Here is a 17,929-nt window from a genome sequence, read left to right on the forward strand (position 1 = left end):
CAAAAAAAAAAAAAAAAAAAAAAAAAGAGTCCATGGCAAGCAATATAAACTGATTTTTAATAGCAACAGATCAGAGTTAGATCTTCTTCAAACCATGGTCGAAGATCTCTCTTGGGAGGCCTTGAATGCCCAAAGTCTTGCTCTAATCAGATGTGTAGAATCAACTCATATGGATTATGAAATCAGGCTGGAAATTAGAACTAAAACAGGGAAGCCGCAGGTTAAGTATTCAGGGAATCTCTGATGAAATTCAATACCAACATAAATCGAGAATTACAAAAGAAAAAAAAACCTAAATCGAACAAGAGCTGTGGCTCAGGAAGGCAAGAAGATCAGTTTTCATAGAGTGGAAAAAGGGGATGGGTTCAGCCAGGGCGGTGGATCTCGTCACCTCGGTAATTTCACTTGGGGAGGCCTTGAATGCCCCAAAGTCTTGCTCTAATCAGATGTGTAGAATCAACTCAGATGGATTATGAAATCAGACTGGAAATTAGACCTAAAACAGGGTAGCCGCAGGTTAAGAATTCAGGGGTTCTCTGATGAAATTCAATACCAATATAAATCGAGAAAAAAAAAAAAAAAAAAAAACCTAAATCGAACAAAAGCGGTGGCTCAGGAAGGCAAGAAGATCACCTAATTCAGATGCATCAGATGTTAAAGAACAAGAGGAACCTAGCACAGAAACCCTACAGTAAGTCCTTCAAAGAAAGTACTGACTGATATGGTAACCGAAGCATGAAATTTATGTGTTTCTTTGACATTCACCTATAAGCAGAGTTAATTCCTAGGCTGATAACCATTCAGATCACTCAGAAATCTCGAACATGTTCATCAAAATACAGAGCAGAAATAATAGTAAGAAAAATAGGAAAAAAATCACTTACCGAGCTCTCCTATGAGTGAACGGTTGTGAAAGGAGTAGCCGAACCTTCAAACAGAGTCCTCGGAATGGTATACTCTTCAGATTTGAGGGGAAAACCTCGCTTTTATCTCTGGAGGTGAGACATCTCTGAAACCGTACGAATCTCTACAAGAATGAAGCGAATCTGCCGTATGGGTTCACGAGATGAAAAGTAGATCGACCAGTCTAGGGTTCACGAGATGAAGATGGGGAAGGATTCGTACGGTTTCAGAGACAGAGGAGGTTCAATTTCTGCCGCTCCTTGCGTTCTTCGCAGGCGAATCTTGACTTCTTCTGGATGACTGTGTTCTTCCCTAAACCCTAGGGTTCACGAGGAAGACGAAGGAGAAGGGAGGCATACTGTTGAAGAGGGTGACGAGGAAGGTGTTCCACCAACGAGATGAAGAAGGGCCGTATTTGCAGAGCTCCCCGTGGTCGGGTACGCAGGAGAAGCAGTGAAGCTTCAACGTTTGAAGAGGAAGGGGGGTGTCGATCTTCGAATGAACAGCATAAATTTTCATAGGTTTGTAGTTGGTGTGTCGATCGATTGTTTGTGCCCCTTTTTTGTTTCGAGAAACAAGCGAAACAAGTAAAACTTGTTTCGTCATTCATGTTTCTTGAAGCATAAATTGTTATAAATTTCAATTTATGTTTCAAGAAACAAGTGGAACAGAACACTTTTACCTAATGGTATTTATGCCGTTTCTTTGTTTCTGAGAACAAGAAAACACAGAAACACGTTTTTGGTTACGTTATCAAACGGGCTCTTAGATCTACAATTTGACAATGTTTGGAGGATATCCAAGATGTTTTAGGTGCTTCTTGTGCTATTGATGTTTGCGACCGTGTAAATTGCCTGTGAATGTCTGACCTTAAACTTTTGGTTCATTCATGGGAAGTAGACTTGTCTAATTTGACTTTTGTGTCTTCTTGACAGTGGGCTGTTGGCGTCTGAAATACATCATTTTACATACTTGACCCTTTATTCAGCGTTATTTTTCTTATCAATGTCCTTCTTAATGCACTTTTCCACTCGCACGGTCCTGCACAACACACATATTAGAACTGGCCCGGAGGGAGCTTTGGGAAAGAGGCTTGGATGCCTAAATCAGGTCATAGATAATCAAAAGAGATGGGGAACATAGAGTCATGAGTCTGTTGAGTGTCTTACCTTTAAAATCCATTAAGTAGCCTTTATATAGAAGTTGATGTCCTCCTTCATTGCTAACATGGATCATTTTCTTCTTGATGAGCTTGTCACTCTCTTAAGCTGAGTTGGCCGATCTTGTAACGGTTAACCGGACCATAGTCAGTCTTTACAACGGCTAACTCAACCGTAGTTGACCCATAGTTAAATAACTGCCTAACCTATGCCTGGTTAAGTAAACTAGGCGTGGTTAGGCTCAGAGACGGTTATGGATGTCACCATCCTATGATGAGGTGTATAGGTCTAGGTCCCACATGGATGATTAATACCTCACATGGGGATGAGGTATAAGATAAGGGCATGAGGTCAGCTTGTCAGGTGTTGTGAGTGCACGTGATCGAGATAAATGGTTCAGAATAGGTTCTTCCTCTGTTGATCCTCTTCATATTTTGCCTGGTGGATCAAGGACGGATAAAATAGGGCTGATCAGTAATTGGTGTGTACCATAATGGCCTATCAGTCCTAATGAAGGATCATTGATCTACCTTTAGGTGCCGCCTAGGAGTCAACCCCCAAATTTTGTGCATTCCTAGCTGTTATCCTAGCTGTTATCTTTCTTTTGTGGCTGAGCTAGGGGTGCACCAGGCTTCTTAAAACCCTAGCCCAACCTTGAGTCCCCTTAACGGGCCCCAAACTCACCCTGACCCTGAATCTGATTCAGACTCAAACTCAGACTCAGGGCCACAAAACTTCAACCCAGGCCCAACCCTTCAGGGTTCAGCCTAACCCTTACCCGCCCTGATTGACCCTGATTTTTCAGGGTCGGGTCGGGATGACCCTGATTGGCCCTAACCCTGACCCTGGTTTGCCATCAAGGGCCAGATATACCCTGACTCTGACCTGGCAAAATATGAAAAAACTAAAAAATAAAAAAATATTCATAATAAAGAGGAGATAAAAAACACAAAGTCACAAATTACTCGTCATGAGGAGAACATCCTAAAGCAAACATTGAAACAATATAAATAACTCTAACTATTATGGTAAACAAAGAGGAGATCATCCAAAGAAACCAAATAATCCAAAAAATTTCAATTATTTGTCATAATAACAAAGAGATCGTCCATCTTAATAAGGCAAACAATCCAAAGATCTCAAAACCCTTGTCATGTTAAACAAAGAGGAGAACATCCTAAGAAAACAAAAACCCAAAGTCAACATTAGGGGCAAAAACCAGGGCCTGGTAGGGCCAAAACCAAGGCTAAACTCAGGGTAAAAAATCAGGGCCGGGTTCAGGGCGGGTTGGGCGGGCCAAAGACATCAACCCTTACCCGCCCTTGCCCTGACCCTGACCCTGACCCTGACCCTGACCCTGACCCTGACCCTGACTCAGGGTCAGGCTGGCCCTCAGGGCCAAATTTTCGGGTTGATACTTGTTCAAGATCAGGGCGGGCCAAAGCGCGGGTTCGGGCCGTCAAGGCCAAACTTGCACCCTTAGGCTGAGCTGGACCTGAAATTTTGAACTTTAACCTTTAATCTTGTGGTGGCCATGTAGTGTGAACCGATTGAGCTATGGCCTATGGACATGGAACTGTTATTTGTTCCAATGAAATTTTGATGGACATCCTTTTGGAGCAGAGAAAGCAAATGAAGAAAATTGTGCTGCATGAATTCATCAATAATAATTTTACAGGATTATCGCTTTATTCAAGAATTTTTTATTATGGCTAATCACCCAATGGGTATGTAGTTGTCAAGGGTGATTCATAGTTGATGTTGCTCAATGCCCAATGTAACTGATTGAGGCAGATTATTGATTGATAAATCATAGAATTGCTGCATCTTAGAATCCTACCTGACTCGAATTAATGCATTAGTATGCCTAGAGTTATCAGTTTCCTGTAAGTTCTCTGGCTGCTTTGGTGCATGTTGCACTTTACATTCAAAGCCTTTATTGCTCATTGTAGTATATTCAGTTACCACACTATGCTGTTGAAGTATGTTCGATCAGAATGACCTTTATTGATATTGCACAACGTCTAGACTTGGGATTTTTATATGATTTTTATTTGTAAGGTATTTCCATGTTGATTTACCTTTGCTAAACCAGTTAGGCCATAACTTTGGATACTAACCAGGTTTTGCTTTTTTGAGAATTGGGCAGATACCTGCAATATCTGGGTCATGAAGTCAATTATGTGCGGAACTTTACTGATGTTGATGACAAGGTGAGATATTGTTAAACTAAATTATTATTTTGTTTTACCTATTGTGGATTATCTGATCACATTTTAGGCTGGAACAGCTTGGATGGCTATGTTCTGTAAGGAAAATAGTGTTTAATGTGCCCCTTTTTATGCTTCAAGCTGTTGTGTTATATTTTATAAAGTAGTTTCTTCCACTGGTTCTGATGTGGGTCATTCACTTAAGATTTTGTCTTTACATCTGCACTCAAGCTTTTTCTTTGGGGTGGGGAGTTGTGCCACAAGGGCCTTATTGGTATTGCTAAATCTCTCGTTAGTTGCAATTGAGGAATTAAACATCATATAAAGCTTTAACAGACTGATTGCACTATTGTAGTGTTAATTGATTCTTTAATTTTATGGATCCTTGTAAAATTACAAATTATGAGCTTTACCAACTTAGGCCTCTTTGGTATCATTTTTCTTTTTGATTTTTGCCTTAAAAATCGTTTCTGGCTGCGTTTGGTATTGTTTATGAAGCCTATTTCTATTTAAAAAATATTGAAAAAATACAAAAATAAAAAAGAACTTGAAAGCCATTTATGGTTTTTCACGGAAAACTATTTGTAGTTGTTTTTGAGCTAAAGATTAATGTGCACGTGTTTATACCTCCCAAAATACAGGGTAAAAATGTCATTTCGTTCTAGTTTAAGAAAAACAAGTAGAAACTCATATCTCCATCCCTACCCCTCAACTATCGGCACACTTGTTCTCCTCCTTGCAAATCCGTCACTTCCGGCGATGGAGGTTATTGCCAACGATTGTCTAGCGACAAACGATCCCCACTTCCGTTCTTTTCTTCTCCTTCCATCAATCGATTGCAGCTTTCTTTCTCTTTTTTTTTTTTTTTTTACAAGGATATTTTCTGCAGGTATTCAGATCTGCAAGTGGAAGAGGAGAGGACCGACCAGCTGCCCACTAGCCGTGACCAACCACACGTAGCAGCCATGGGTGTTGGCCCTTGAGGGCTGGCTGCAGCAGCCTGCCTTGGGGCTATTTGTGGTTTCAGATTTGAGCAGATCAGATTTTCAGATCTGAAATCATTTCAGAAAGAAAAAAAAAAAGAAAAAAGAAAGAGAGAGAGATGAGAAGGGTCAACAAGAAGGGGGAGGAGAAGGGAAAGGGAGGATGAGAGGGAAAGAAGTTGCAGCAAACCACAAAAGAGAAAGTGAAGAAAGGGAGTTATGAGGAAGATGGGTGAAGGGGACATCCCTTCACTCATTTTTTTAAAAACCCATTTTACACATAGGGATACCAAATCTATTTCTCACAAAAAACCATTTTTGTCAAGTAATTACCAAACCATTTTTATGTTTTGATAAAAAATGGTTTTCATTAATGCTTTTTGTGAAATAGACAAAAATCAAAAAGAAAAATGATACCAAAGAGGGCCTTACCTCATGAGGTTTTGTTTTCTTGCCACATGGTACACACTTGGATGTGAGAGAGGAGGCCCCACACCCTTCACATTGGTCAAATGTCAGTCTAAAACAAGAATTGAACTAATAAAGAAGTGAGCTTGGTAATATTCTTATCTCTACCCGTATCTTAGTTCATTCTGATTGGAGAACAGAGTGTAAGATCTGTCACCTGATGGGAATCATTTCAGTTGAGTATATTTCTGATGGGTAGGAAGGAGGAGATTGGAGATGATGATCTGGTTGATAAAAAAACCCCATCTTTTGTAGTGATCAATGGGAATAGAAATGTCTAACTCCTTGTCTTTATTTTCAATTTTCGTCTTCTTCTTTTTCATTTTTATTGGGTTTTGAAATTTTATTTGTCTGATTAAATAGGACTCTGTCGCTGGAAAGTCAAGAGGTGCATAACGAGAGTATTGAAGTCTGATTGTTGGCAGCTAAAAAATAATTTTGATCGCTAAGCCAGAATGACCACCAATACAAGATTTACAACTAAGCTCCTAACTGATGATTTGGAATCACACCCTTCCATTAATTAGTAAATGAGGGCAGGTCACCCTTCTCGAAAAAAAATTGAGGGCAGGCCATGAGTCATTGGTTTGACCAGAATATAATGGATTAGATTGGACAAAAAACAGACCATACATTTACTTTTGAGTTTCCAATGGGTTGTATGAGCCATGGGCCTGGTATTTTTGGGTTTACTATTGTAATGGGCCAATTCTATAATCCCAAATATGAGGGATTTGAATCCTATACGGGATTAGTATTAGTTTTTATCTTGTTGAGTTCTAAAAGAGTTTCTATTTTTTGGAAAACTTAGGCTGTAAAGGGATTCCGCCTTCCACACTTTTTGGGGGGTGGGGGGTGGTTCCTATTTTGCTTATTTATATGAAGTACTAAATAAAGAGGAGGGGATCGTACTTGATGTAGAGCGAGCTATCAAAAAGGGGGTGCAAAGCTGGTTTGAATACTGGCCTAATTCTGTCCATCAAGCCAGCACAGAACTGGATCAGTTTTACAGCAGCTTTAGTTCCTTGTTTCTCCATTGGGCAGCAGATCCATCTCCCGATTTTGTCCTAGTAAGCAAGCTGCAATGAGCTTGGGACAACCTTCTAGAAGCCCTACAGTCTTATACATAGATGAGCTGTACTTCTGTTCTTTTGAGTGGCTTTAGGCAGCAAGAAGGTGGCCCATCGATCTCTACAACAGCTGGGATTTAATTAGTTCTTTGTTTCTATTTTTATTTGTTAGTAGTTATATTTGTTTCCTTTTAGTAGTCTTAGTTAGTTTCCTTTTATTGATTCCTTGTTAAACAAATTAGTTAGTTGTTTATGTTCTTGCCAAGCAAGGAAGTCAGGTTAGGAAGCTAGTAACTAGTTAGTAACCTATTTTAGTTATTTCCAAATTGTAATTCAGTTGGAGAGCCTGTATAGAGGTATGGATTGATTGTAATAGTTTAGATTTGAATTAATGAATTGTGAGTTTTACTCCATGGATGAGAAAGTCCAAGATTCTGAGAGGGTGAGATGCCCAACAAATTGAGAGGGTGAAATGCCTAGGGGAAGGTGAGAGGCCTAACCCAAAACTACCTTTCCTTTCTCCCTTGTCACCCTTCCAACCGATTCTGTTTCTTCTTTATTTCCCTATTTCTTTTAAAGGTTGTTATTCAGTTTTAAATTTCAGTTACTGATATTGGTACAAGCTCCAACTGCAACAAGGAAGAGCTTCTTGGGTTGGGAACTTATTCCCCTATCAATCAGCCCCGTGGCCAATCCTTTGCAGGCTTTTTTGGCTGATAGGGGAATCGGTTCCAAACTCAAGAAGCTATCCCTTTTTTTTTGTTGTTTAAGCCCCAAAATAGACCTTCGATCAGGAGATTAAGGGCCATTCAAGACCTGCTACTGTTTCTGTTATCTGGGTGGTTTTATCAAGACTTGCAATAGTCCTAATCTAAGTAATTTTCTGGGTAACTTCTAGACGCATATAATGTAGTACTAAATTTGAAAGAATCAAAATAGTATCCAGTTGACAAGGATCTATACTCAAAGGATGGTCCAGATGCAAATAATGAAGTGAAATATGACATCAACTAGGGAGGGGGAAAAAAACAATATCCGTGAGGGCAAAACAGTAATTTTCAGCTCAAATTAAGGTCAGAAATTAGGGTAGTAAAGCACAAACAATCTTTGATTTCAATAGTTAACTTGAATTAACAAATGGAAGCAAAACAGTAACTATTTGAACACAAAACAATAACCTCTTTTAGATCTTGAGAAGGGAAGGGCAGAATTGATATTTTGCAAATATCTAAAGATCAAGCCATTAGAAAGGCCCCATATTTGAATTGGTCTCCAAATTAGGGTTCTTGAATGCCTAGTCAAAATTTAAGTTCAATCAGATGGCTGGATTGCTTAATCCAAAAAAGCGTGTGACATCCAACCTTCTAGAAGATGGAGTTCTTCTTCAGGTTGAGTTTTTCCCTTGAGATGTCCAACAAAATCCCAAAAGGATCCTTCAATCATGTTGCAGGATATGGAGATCCACGGATGCACTTACTGATCTTGAAAGAAGGAAACTAGAAGAAGCTTTTGGATCAGAGGATGGGAGTTACTGCTGGGCACCAAACCTTGGTCAAAGCTTCCTCTGGTGTGCCAGAAAAAAACCCCAAAGGGGGCCCTTAATCTGAGTTGAGGTTGGAGAGATTCCGCCTAGGAAATATTCCTGTAGAAAATTCTTCTCAGCAATAAATAAATCTGGAAAACTGGGACAGTTATGAGGTCTGAATATGAATGGAAGTTATGGACTGTTGAGTGAAATAGGGAAGATGGAAAAGGGGTTTGATGGGTGCTGAGGGAGAGTGGTTGGACTGTCTCAGTCCTTGGGTCTCTCTCATCCTCAGCTTCTCAACTGATGTATCCTTCTTAGGGAATAAGTTGCAACAGCAAGTAATGTATTCTTTATTCATACCTTGGGTCTCTCACCCTCAGTCTTCTTACTTGTTGGATGAAAAAGATGGTGAAAGAATAATAAAGGAAGAAGAAGTATGGAGATGGGATAGATGTGGGTGGGATGGTGTGATTGCTATCTCATCCTAGGCCTCTCACCCACAACTATTTCAGCTATTGAAGAATTCTTTCTCAAAATTTTGGAAGCACAAAGCTGCAATTTCATTAATAATTTCATGTTCAATGCTGTAGCCCTTTTCAAACTCATATAGAAGATTTAAAATAGACTCAAACACCAAAAAGGAAAGGCCTAACCCAATCCTTTAACTAATTAGGAAAACCTAAACTGACTAGAAAACTAAAATAACATAGAAAATGGACTCAAAATAGGACTCTAACTAAATGAATTAATTCCTACTTTCTACCCATATTTTAGGTTCATTAAAGTGGCTTATTACAGAGAAAACCCATGGGATCAAAGGCCCAACACCTATATACCCAACCCAAGGCCTATTTCCAATAAAATAAGCCCATTAAGTGACTTATTTGCATTAAGTGTCCACCACTTAAAATAACTCGACCTCGAGTTTTGAACATGAGAACGACCACATTGGTGTGATGAAGGTTAAGCTGCAGTCCATAGTAAAACTCAGGAAATTCTTTGATGACATGAATGTAGTCTAGAATGTGAAGGGCACGATCTTCTAGATTCTTCAATGGGATGATGAACTCCACATGCGCAACCTTAACATTGTTGGATGCATCCATAGGGTCATCTTTAGTACATCTTCTACCTTCTCAAACTTAAACTTGAGCTCCTTAAGTTCTTCGTTCTTGTCGTTCATAGTCTCCTCAATGGTTTCTTCAACCATTGGTTCATCTTGAACCCCATAGGATCTTCCTCTTGGTTATTCACACTCATCATAGTTGTAGTGCCAATCTCCTCGGGCTCGACCTCATTGTCCACCATTACGACCATGTTGCTTTCGACCTCTTCATCAAAATTTCACTGGTTTGGAACATCAAGGACTAACTCTTCCTTAACATTAGGAATGACTGGAATTTCTTCCACACTAACCTTAACCTCAGGTTCTGGTGCTTTGGTTGGAGGTGTCTTCTCTTGTTGCTCCTTTGCATATTTTTGCACAAGAGCGGCCAAGTGGTCTACCAATTGTTTCAAACTCTTGTCACCTGTGGGTGTCTTTTGGAGACCTGTAGATGTCTTCTGCAAGGTTATTAAGGCGGTGAGGCGACCGGGGTCATTTGGAGTGCTTTGGCGATAGGGCGGGCATAAGATGCCGCCTTATTGAATAAAGCGTTCTTGTGTTATTTTTTTATACAGCTATTCTATTTGACTCAAATCCTAGTTGAATCCTATTACTCATATGCTAAGTAAAGATTAAAGGTTCGTACTTTATACCAATGCAATAATACATAAGCCAATCTGGTTTTCCAAATGAATGGAAGGCACTAGGCAATAATAAAGAGCTGCATATAAGTCTATAAACATAGTCATCCAATTTGGTTTTCCAAAGAACATGGCAGACAATAATAGACAACAACCATAACTTTATCTCAACTTGATGGGGTCGGCTACATGGATCCGATAAGGTCTAAGATGCATGTAAGCATAAGCATATTCATTCTAAAAAGAGGTAAAAAAGGGTAAAAGGAGGTAAAAAGAAGAAGTTAAAGCAGTAGTCAAAGCAGCATCCTTGGAACATCCCCTATAAGGGGTCGGCTACACGGGTCCTTGTCCTCCACTTACCTCTATCCGCGGTCATACTAATATCGATCCTTACTAGCAACATATCTTTTCTTACCACTTTGTCAATGGTCATTTTAGGTTTGCCTCTCCTTCTAGCTCCATGTAATTGAAACTGGTCATACTTCCTTATTGGGGCATCAATGGGTCTCCGTTGAACATGGCCATACCACCTCAATCGGCTCTCGCGGAGCTTATCCTGGATTGGAGCCACCCTTAACTATTTTCTAATACAATCATTCTCTACTTTTTTTCTCCGGGTCTTTCTACACATCCCTCTCAACATCCTCATCTCTGTTACACCCAATTTATTCAAATTACTCTTCTTGATTGCCCAACACTGTGCCCCATACATCATCGCTAGTTGTGTTATTGTCTTGTAGAATTTTCTGTTGAGTTTAACAGGCATGTGTTTATCACATAGCACTCCTGAGACACTTCTCCACTTCACCCATTGCTGGTTGCAGTCCTGGCCTGTAGATAGAGGCTTGCATTATTTGCTTTCTTTTTGTAACATTTTGTTGATTGATGTACCATTTTTTTGCTTAATTTTTTTTTTTTTACAGGAACTGTATATTCACAATGGAACCCAGTATTGTGGTTTCAATAAATGAAGATATAATGGGAAATATTCTTTTTCGGCTACCAGTGAAAGTACTTTCAAGATTTGAGTGTGTCAGCAAACAATGGAACAATTTTCTTTCCAGTCCTCATTTTGTTACTTCACACCAAGCTAGGCTGACCCAAAATACTGACTTTATGCAAGTTCTTAGGCTAGATACAGATGCATTTTTTAGGTTATGTATAATCAAGGAACAACAGGAACAGAGGATTGTGACATGTGTTTCAATTCGGCCAGATTTACCCGATGGATTCCTATGGCATATTCATATTGAAATGAGAGGGAGACCTTGTAATGGGTTGATTTGCCTTCATAATTCTGCTGATGGAAGAACTTTGGTATGGAACCCAGCAACTCTGAAGACTATGGAAATCCCTGCACAAGCATCTTGTTATGTGGAAGGACTTGGATTTAATTCCTAAAGCCTTGAATTCAAAGTAATCCGCATATTTTTGAGGGTGGTCTATAGTACGTTTGCCCCTAAGAGCAGGTTTGAGTGTGAGTTATTTACCATACCTCAAGGAGGAGCCCAGGCATCATAGAGAAATATAGGAAAGCTCCCTTGTAAAATTCAACAATATGGTAGTTCAACCATGTGTTTTGTAAATGGGAGTGCCAACTGGATGGTTTATCCTGAACTGTATAGCGGCGCCCACTCAATAATTCCGCGTGAATTGGAATCCATTGCTTTCATTCTTTCTCTGGATCTTGAGCTTGAAGAGTTCAAAGTACTTCCATTCCTAGAGCATTGGGCAAATGATGCAAACAATTACAAGCATTTGTCTCTCAATTTGTTGGGAGACGAGTTATGTGTTCTAGATCATGTTGATGGAAGTTCACTAATAGATTTCTGGGTGCTCAAGGACTATACTAATAGCATTTGGATTATGATTTATCAAATTGATCTGCAAACCACTGACTTTGTGCCGATTATGGGTAATTTTTCTATAGTTTCCGAATGCATGGGGCAATTGCTTCTCCAAATTTTTAATATGATTAGGAATGCTGATTTTGCGAGTGCTACGACGTTGAGGTCGTGTTATTATGATCCGAGAACAGATTCATATGAAGAAATCTTCGCACATTATGTGAATTTTACTGGTTATACTCTTAGAGGACTTGGCACATATGTTGAGTATCTTGGTACTCCATTCTGATTGGAAAAGTGTTAAGGTGAACATTACTTTCATAGCCTGTGAAATTGATTTTGTCCATGCAAGTCAAATAGTTGCTATATGGTAGCTTCCAAGAGTATTAAACCTGTTAATATCACCATCTACTTATTTTTAAAATTTCAAATCCAAAATTTCTTGTTCTTTATATATGGCATTTTGAAGCTTTCACGAAATAATGATAGTATGTAGTGGGATCAAAATGGGGCTTCTATTTCCTTGTTAGTATGTGGGTTTTAAATGGTTGACACTCCAAAGTAATTTGGCCTTGTAGATGTTTGCTGTTTTACTTGTGCAAGTTTTTTTATTTTTGGCATGCATGGTAGTTCTGGTCAGCAGCATTGATAGATAATCAATTTTTGGTGTGTGGTTTCATAGTTTACCAATCAATTCTGAAGCATACTCCTATCTTTACCCCCCTTTTTCCATTTTGTTGTCAGTATTAATATGCAGGCTATTTGTTTGTGATGCTTTTGTGAAGTTGATGTTTGATTTGGATTTCCCAAAAAAATAAATGATTTTTCAGTTTGCAGTCAAATCATGCGTTGTTAGTGTTTTCATATGTAATGCATCTTTATTAGTTAGGTTCAGAATGAAATTGTTGACTCTAAAAGGGAAGATTACTTCAAATTTGGTATAAATTTGTGGTGATATTGCAAATGGATATTCAAATTCTAAAACCTCTAAGTGGGAAGAAGTTACACTTCTTAGGTATAGTTTGGACATTGCGTTTTGAGAGGGTTGAGGTTCAAAGTCTCGTCCCTTTTCTTTGTTGGTCAAATAGGATTCATTTCTTGAGAGAAATGTCGGTACTGTAAGTTAGAAACATGAATTTACTTGGGTTTTGAGTAGCCAAGGATATATGCTATGACATAAACTTGGTGAAGCACACCTTACTCCTTAGAAGATAAAGTAATATACATTTTTTTTCTCAGGGGTTTAATTCGGTAACTTTTTTATTTCAGAGATATTCCTTTGCTGGTTTATATGAAACTTCTGGAAATGGGAAGCACTAATATACATAGGAATTATTAGTTAAGAGAGGGAGCATACCATGTACCAAAAAACTCAATGCATACCATCGGACTTGTTTTGATAGCTAAACTATGACGAACTCTGGAGAGAACTTAGAGGCATGATGGAACAAATTTTATGCCATGGCCCAAATGTTGTTTCTGCTTAACATGTTGCCTCCTGGGATCCAATCAATATATCCAGTTATCTACTGCATTCACAAATCTTCTTTGGGTCAACATGATCTAGGTCACTGCTAGTTTTATATCCATGGCATTGTTGATATATTGGGGATTTTTTTTCTTTTCATTTTCTTACGATCGGACCCTGTTGGCATGTGTGTTCTGTGGACAAACCCCTTTTGCATATAAACAATGTTGAGATCATTACAGTATTATCTGTATTCATAATTAGCATGTTTTTGTGGGAACAAAATTTGGTTGTGTAGGAGATGGTGGAAGGAACAGCAAGGAGAATTCTTCTCAGGGGCTCCAAGCAGCATTGCCAAAGATGGTAGATTCTACTGAGTTGCTACACTTTTTGACAAGGATGGTAGTTTATAGTTGTGGGATCGTTTCTTTGTTTTGTTGGGACATTTGTTTGGGATCGTTTCTTTGTTTTGTTGGACATTTATTTTGTGGCACTTCTGACTGAATCGTGGAATGTTTTGAGGGATGATTGCATTTCCTTAGTGAAAGCCCTAGCTATGAAAGCTGAAACTGAGAGGACATTTGTTCGGGATTGTTTCTTTGTTTTGTTGGACATTTGTCGTGGCACTTCTAACTGGATCGTGGAATGTTTTGAGGGATGATTGTATTTCTTTAGTGAAAGACCTAGCTGTGAAAGCTGAAATTGAGAGGATATTTGTTCGGGATCGTTTCTTTGTTTTGTTGGACATTTGTTGTGGCACTTCTGACTGAATCGTGGAATGTGTTGAGGGATGATTGTATTTCCTTAGTGAAAGCTCTAGCTATGAAAGCTAAAATTGAGAGAACATTTGTTCGGGATCATTTCTTTGTTTTGTTAGACATTTGTTTGGCACTTCTGACTGAATCGTGGAATGTTTTGAGGGATGATTGCATTTCCTTAGTGAAATCCCTAGCTATGAAAGCTGAAACTGAGAGAACATTTGTTCGGGATCGTTTCTTTGTTTTGTTGGACATTTGTTTTGTGGCACTTCTGACTGAATCATGGAATGTTTTGAAGGATGATTGTATTTCCTTAGTGAAAGCCCTAGCCATGAAAGCTGAAACTGAGAGGACATTTGTTCGGGATCGTTTCTTTGTTTTGTGGCACTTCTGACTGAATTGTGGAATGTTTTTTGAGGGATGATTGTATTTCCTCAGTGAAAGCCCTAGCTATAAAAGCTGAAACTGAGAATTAGGCTGTCCTCATTTGTGGGTTGTGGAGCTTATTTGAAGTCTCTTGTAAATTTCTTAAAATTGTTGATATCATATCTCATCATTTTGATCTCTTATCTTTTTATTTTGGTAGGATTTTGATCTCTTATCACGGCACCAATATGCTAGGGGGCATCTTTTATAATATTTTTGGATCACTGGCATCTTTATCATATTTTTGCGAACACACTTCTGCAGCATTGATGGAACCTGTCAATTTGTTCTCTGTATTGGCAAATTTGATCTGAACCAATGTGACTTGCGTCCATTTTGTTCTTTGTACTCTTTGGCCTTGGCTATTATTGGGCACAACTTCTACTCCTTTTATTATTATTATTATTATTATTGTTTTATTTCATTTTTTCTGATATAGGCAGCTTCTACTCATTTTACAGCTTAGCTGGATTCAGCTGTGATGTGCCATGCAATCCTCAACGCATGGTGGTTCGTACTTTAGTTGCTTTTATTAGAGTCAATTTCATATTTTAGTCTTCTGCATATGGACAGTTTAAAGTTTAAACGAGAGTTTAGGCAAATCGACTTAGTGCTGACCCATTAAAAGAAATATTTGAAATGGTAAATGTGTATTTGATTCTTGTAAGCAGTTGAACCCACCGTTCTTACATGTATGCAATGCAGTTAATTACTTCAAGGTCTTAAAATTTGGGAAAGAAGAAGAGGGTTAGTTCTTAGATTATTAGAGATGGTTTTTGGTACTTACAACACTGATCTTGCCGATAGATCAAGCAAACAAGAACAATGGCAAAGCTACTCATATCCATTACTTAATGACAGTGCTTTCCCTCATTCTCTACTCTCATTACATCTTGCAGGCTCTGCTTCCTCTTTTGATCTTCTCAACTTCGTGCTTTCTTTGGTAATTTCGATAGAGATTTTAATTTTCAGTTTTATTTGGTGGCTCTGTTTTGATTTTTTATCTGAAATTAATGATCGACTCTTACTCTATTGTTCAAATTGCAGGTGGAGCCATAAGTTACATGGCGGGCTACGGAAGCAACTATCCACAACAGGTTCACCATAGGGGATCCTCTATCGTCTCATTAAGGTTAATCCCAGCTTCGTTAGCTGCCTTGAAAGATATAGTGTTGGATTTATGGGCTTAAATTAATTATTAGACAAATAGTTGGTGCCAGTGATCCAAATCTCTTAGTTGGTGCCATCGTCAGCCTCCCTGATGCCTATGATGACTTCGTCGATTCACAGAGACAACCATGAGCAAATATAGCCCACTACCTACAACAATGCTCCCCTCCTTGGTGTCAAGAACAATACAAAGCCAGGGGTTTGAACGGATCAAATGTTACAGGTGAGCCTAGAAAATACGGATTCCAAGTCAAGAAAGTAGAGGAACGAGTCAGATGTAGGGTTCTCTTTGGGATTCTGGAGATGTTTGGGTTGAAGATGAACAAGAGGATAAAATGTGGTCTTTAGATTTACTTCTTTTGGTTAAGGGTGAAATGGTCTTCTGGGATTCCCAACAACATACTAACATAACACCATTAAACGTAAGGGGCGTAATTGCTAAAAATACTGGTGTCCAGATGCAATAAGGCCATAATACAGGGGAGGGGGGCGACATTTTCCCTAAATATAAATATTTTATCAAATTTATTCGTTTAATGCTTTGATGTAGCTTGTAAATTTAGAAGTCTTGTTTCAACGACCCAAGGATTTAAACCTTAGAATTTCAGTGAATATGGACAGGTAAGCATTGATGTTTTAAAACTAAGCGGAAATTACACATACCTCGTGTTGTGCCTGAAATTCAATGCACTCCCAACTATGTTAGATATTATTCAAGTCTCCCCATGTTGATGATCTTATTACTTCTAGCCCACTCCTTTAGATTTTTGTAGTTAAATGGTGATATCAATAGGGCAAAATTTTTTAAATCATCAAATTACTCTTTTTGTAGGGTAAACTTACCTTTTTACCCTTTCTCTTCAAAATCCAATGATTAGTCCATGCATGATGACTGGCTATTCATGCTTTGAGGAACTTCAAACTCACCAACCAATTTCAAGCTCATCGTCCCCTTGTGAAACCACGATCGAAGAATTGCGAAGTAAGTTTTTCCCCTTCTTTTTGTTGTTTATTCTCTCCTTCTACATGAGATTTCTCACTTATAGGGTTTATATGAGTAGGAACCAAAGCCATGATCTGCAAGTTCTAAGGAATTGCAAGCTAACCGATGAATTATAAGTACTCACAAGCATCTAGGAAAAAAACCTTAAACCAGAACGTCTGTGTTCCCCTACCCACCTACCTGAGATTACATGATTTCTAGGGTATTCTTTTGTTCTGTTTCTAATACTTTTTCTTCTATCCATGTCTCCGAGTTCCAGTGTATGCGTAATAATCTAAATGAACATTGGAAGCTCTTAAGCTCTTTAACTTGTGAGATTTAGTTTTCTGAATGTCTATCTTCTGAAACATGATAGTGTAAGGATAGCGGCCGAAGTGTTCGTCATTCTCCTGTGCGCACCCGTGGGCCCTGCACCATCGTGACCCATCTCGGGGACACAAAGAGGCTTGTTTCGTGTGGCGTGTTTTTCCCTTGGGGGTGTTTTCTAGTAGGAGTATTAATGATAGTTTAATATAAAATGACAAATTTCTAGGGATTGGGAGGCATAAAAATTGGAGTCGCCACCTAAGGGGCCTCATCCATAGGAAATGGCCCAAAATTTGGCCTAGTCCAGAGATAAAGGTAAGTGTCAGATTATGGAGTTGGGAGATGTTAGGCACCCACTCCACCTAGTTGAACCAGTCTTCCTATTAGATGCTTGAAAGATGAATATTTCCCCAATAAATTTTATAGTACATGCATGGTTAATTACTACTATGCTATAATATACAAATATTGTATGCAAATAGAGAGTCTACATCATGCCTAATATGTTGAAAGATTATATCGAGTCAAGAGGGGTGGGCCCCTTTTGTTGTACATGTGGTCTTTTGGTGAAGGTTATTCGGTTCTGATGGAAGTAAATTCGGTCACTTGCTTTCTTTCTTCAAAGAATCTAGACCTTTTGTGATACTTCAAAAACCCATATACCTTCCGTGATTCTTTGGAAATTTTGACAGAACTTCAACGCACAAAGTAAAAGGCAAATTTGTTTCGACAGAATTTTAGCCTCGGGCTGAGTCTTGAGTTATGTGATTTAGTATTGTCACTAGGCTTGGGTAGGTGTAGGACCAAGGTTTGGACAAGAGATCAGGCTAGAAAGAGAAAAAGAGCGAGGGGGCAATAGAATATTTTCTTAGCATTTTTGCTC

At 38.8% G+C, this 17,929-nt stretch overlaps 1 long non-coding RNA gene across 3 annotated transcripts; it reads left to right on the top strand.

The window, feature by feature from the left end:
• Window positions 1–777: 777 nt before the first annotated feature.
• Window positions 778–16,274, top strand: LOC122064333. Of its 3 annotated transcripts, XR_006135656.1 has the most exons (4): window positions 778–4,276; window positions 5,163–12,220; window positions 13,682–15,510; window positions 15,615–16,274. It is a non-coding gene; the product is annotated as an uncharacterized LOC122064333 (long non-coding RNA). The 3 variants fall into 3 exon arrangements; XR_006135654.1 differs by having other exon boundaries at window positions 5,163–15,510; XR_006135655.1 differs by having other exon boundaries at window positions 10,992–15,510.
• Window positions 16,275–17,929: the final 1,655 nt, after the last annotated feature.

The sequence above is a fragment of the Macadamia integrifolia genome, unplaced genomic scaffold (genome assembly GCF_013358625.1).
Source record: "Macadamia integrifolia cultivar HAES 741 unplaced genomic scaffold, SCU_Mint_v3 scaffold1608, whole genome shotgun sequence".
Classification (NCBI taxonomy): domain Eukaryota; kingdom Viridiplantae; phylum Streptophyta; class Magnoliopsida; order Proteales; family Proteaceae; genus Macadamia; species Macadamia integrifolia.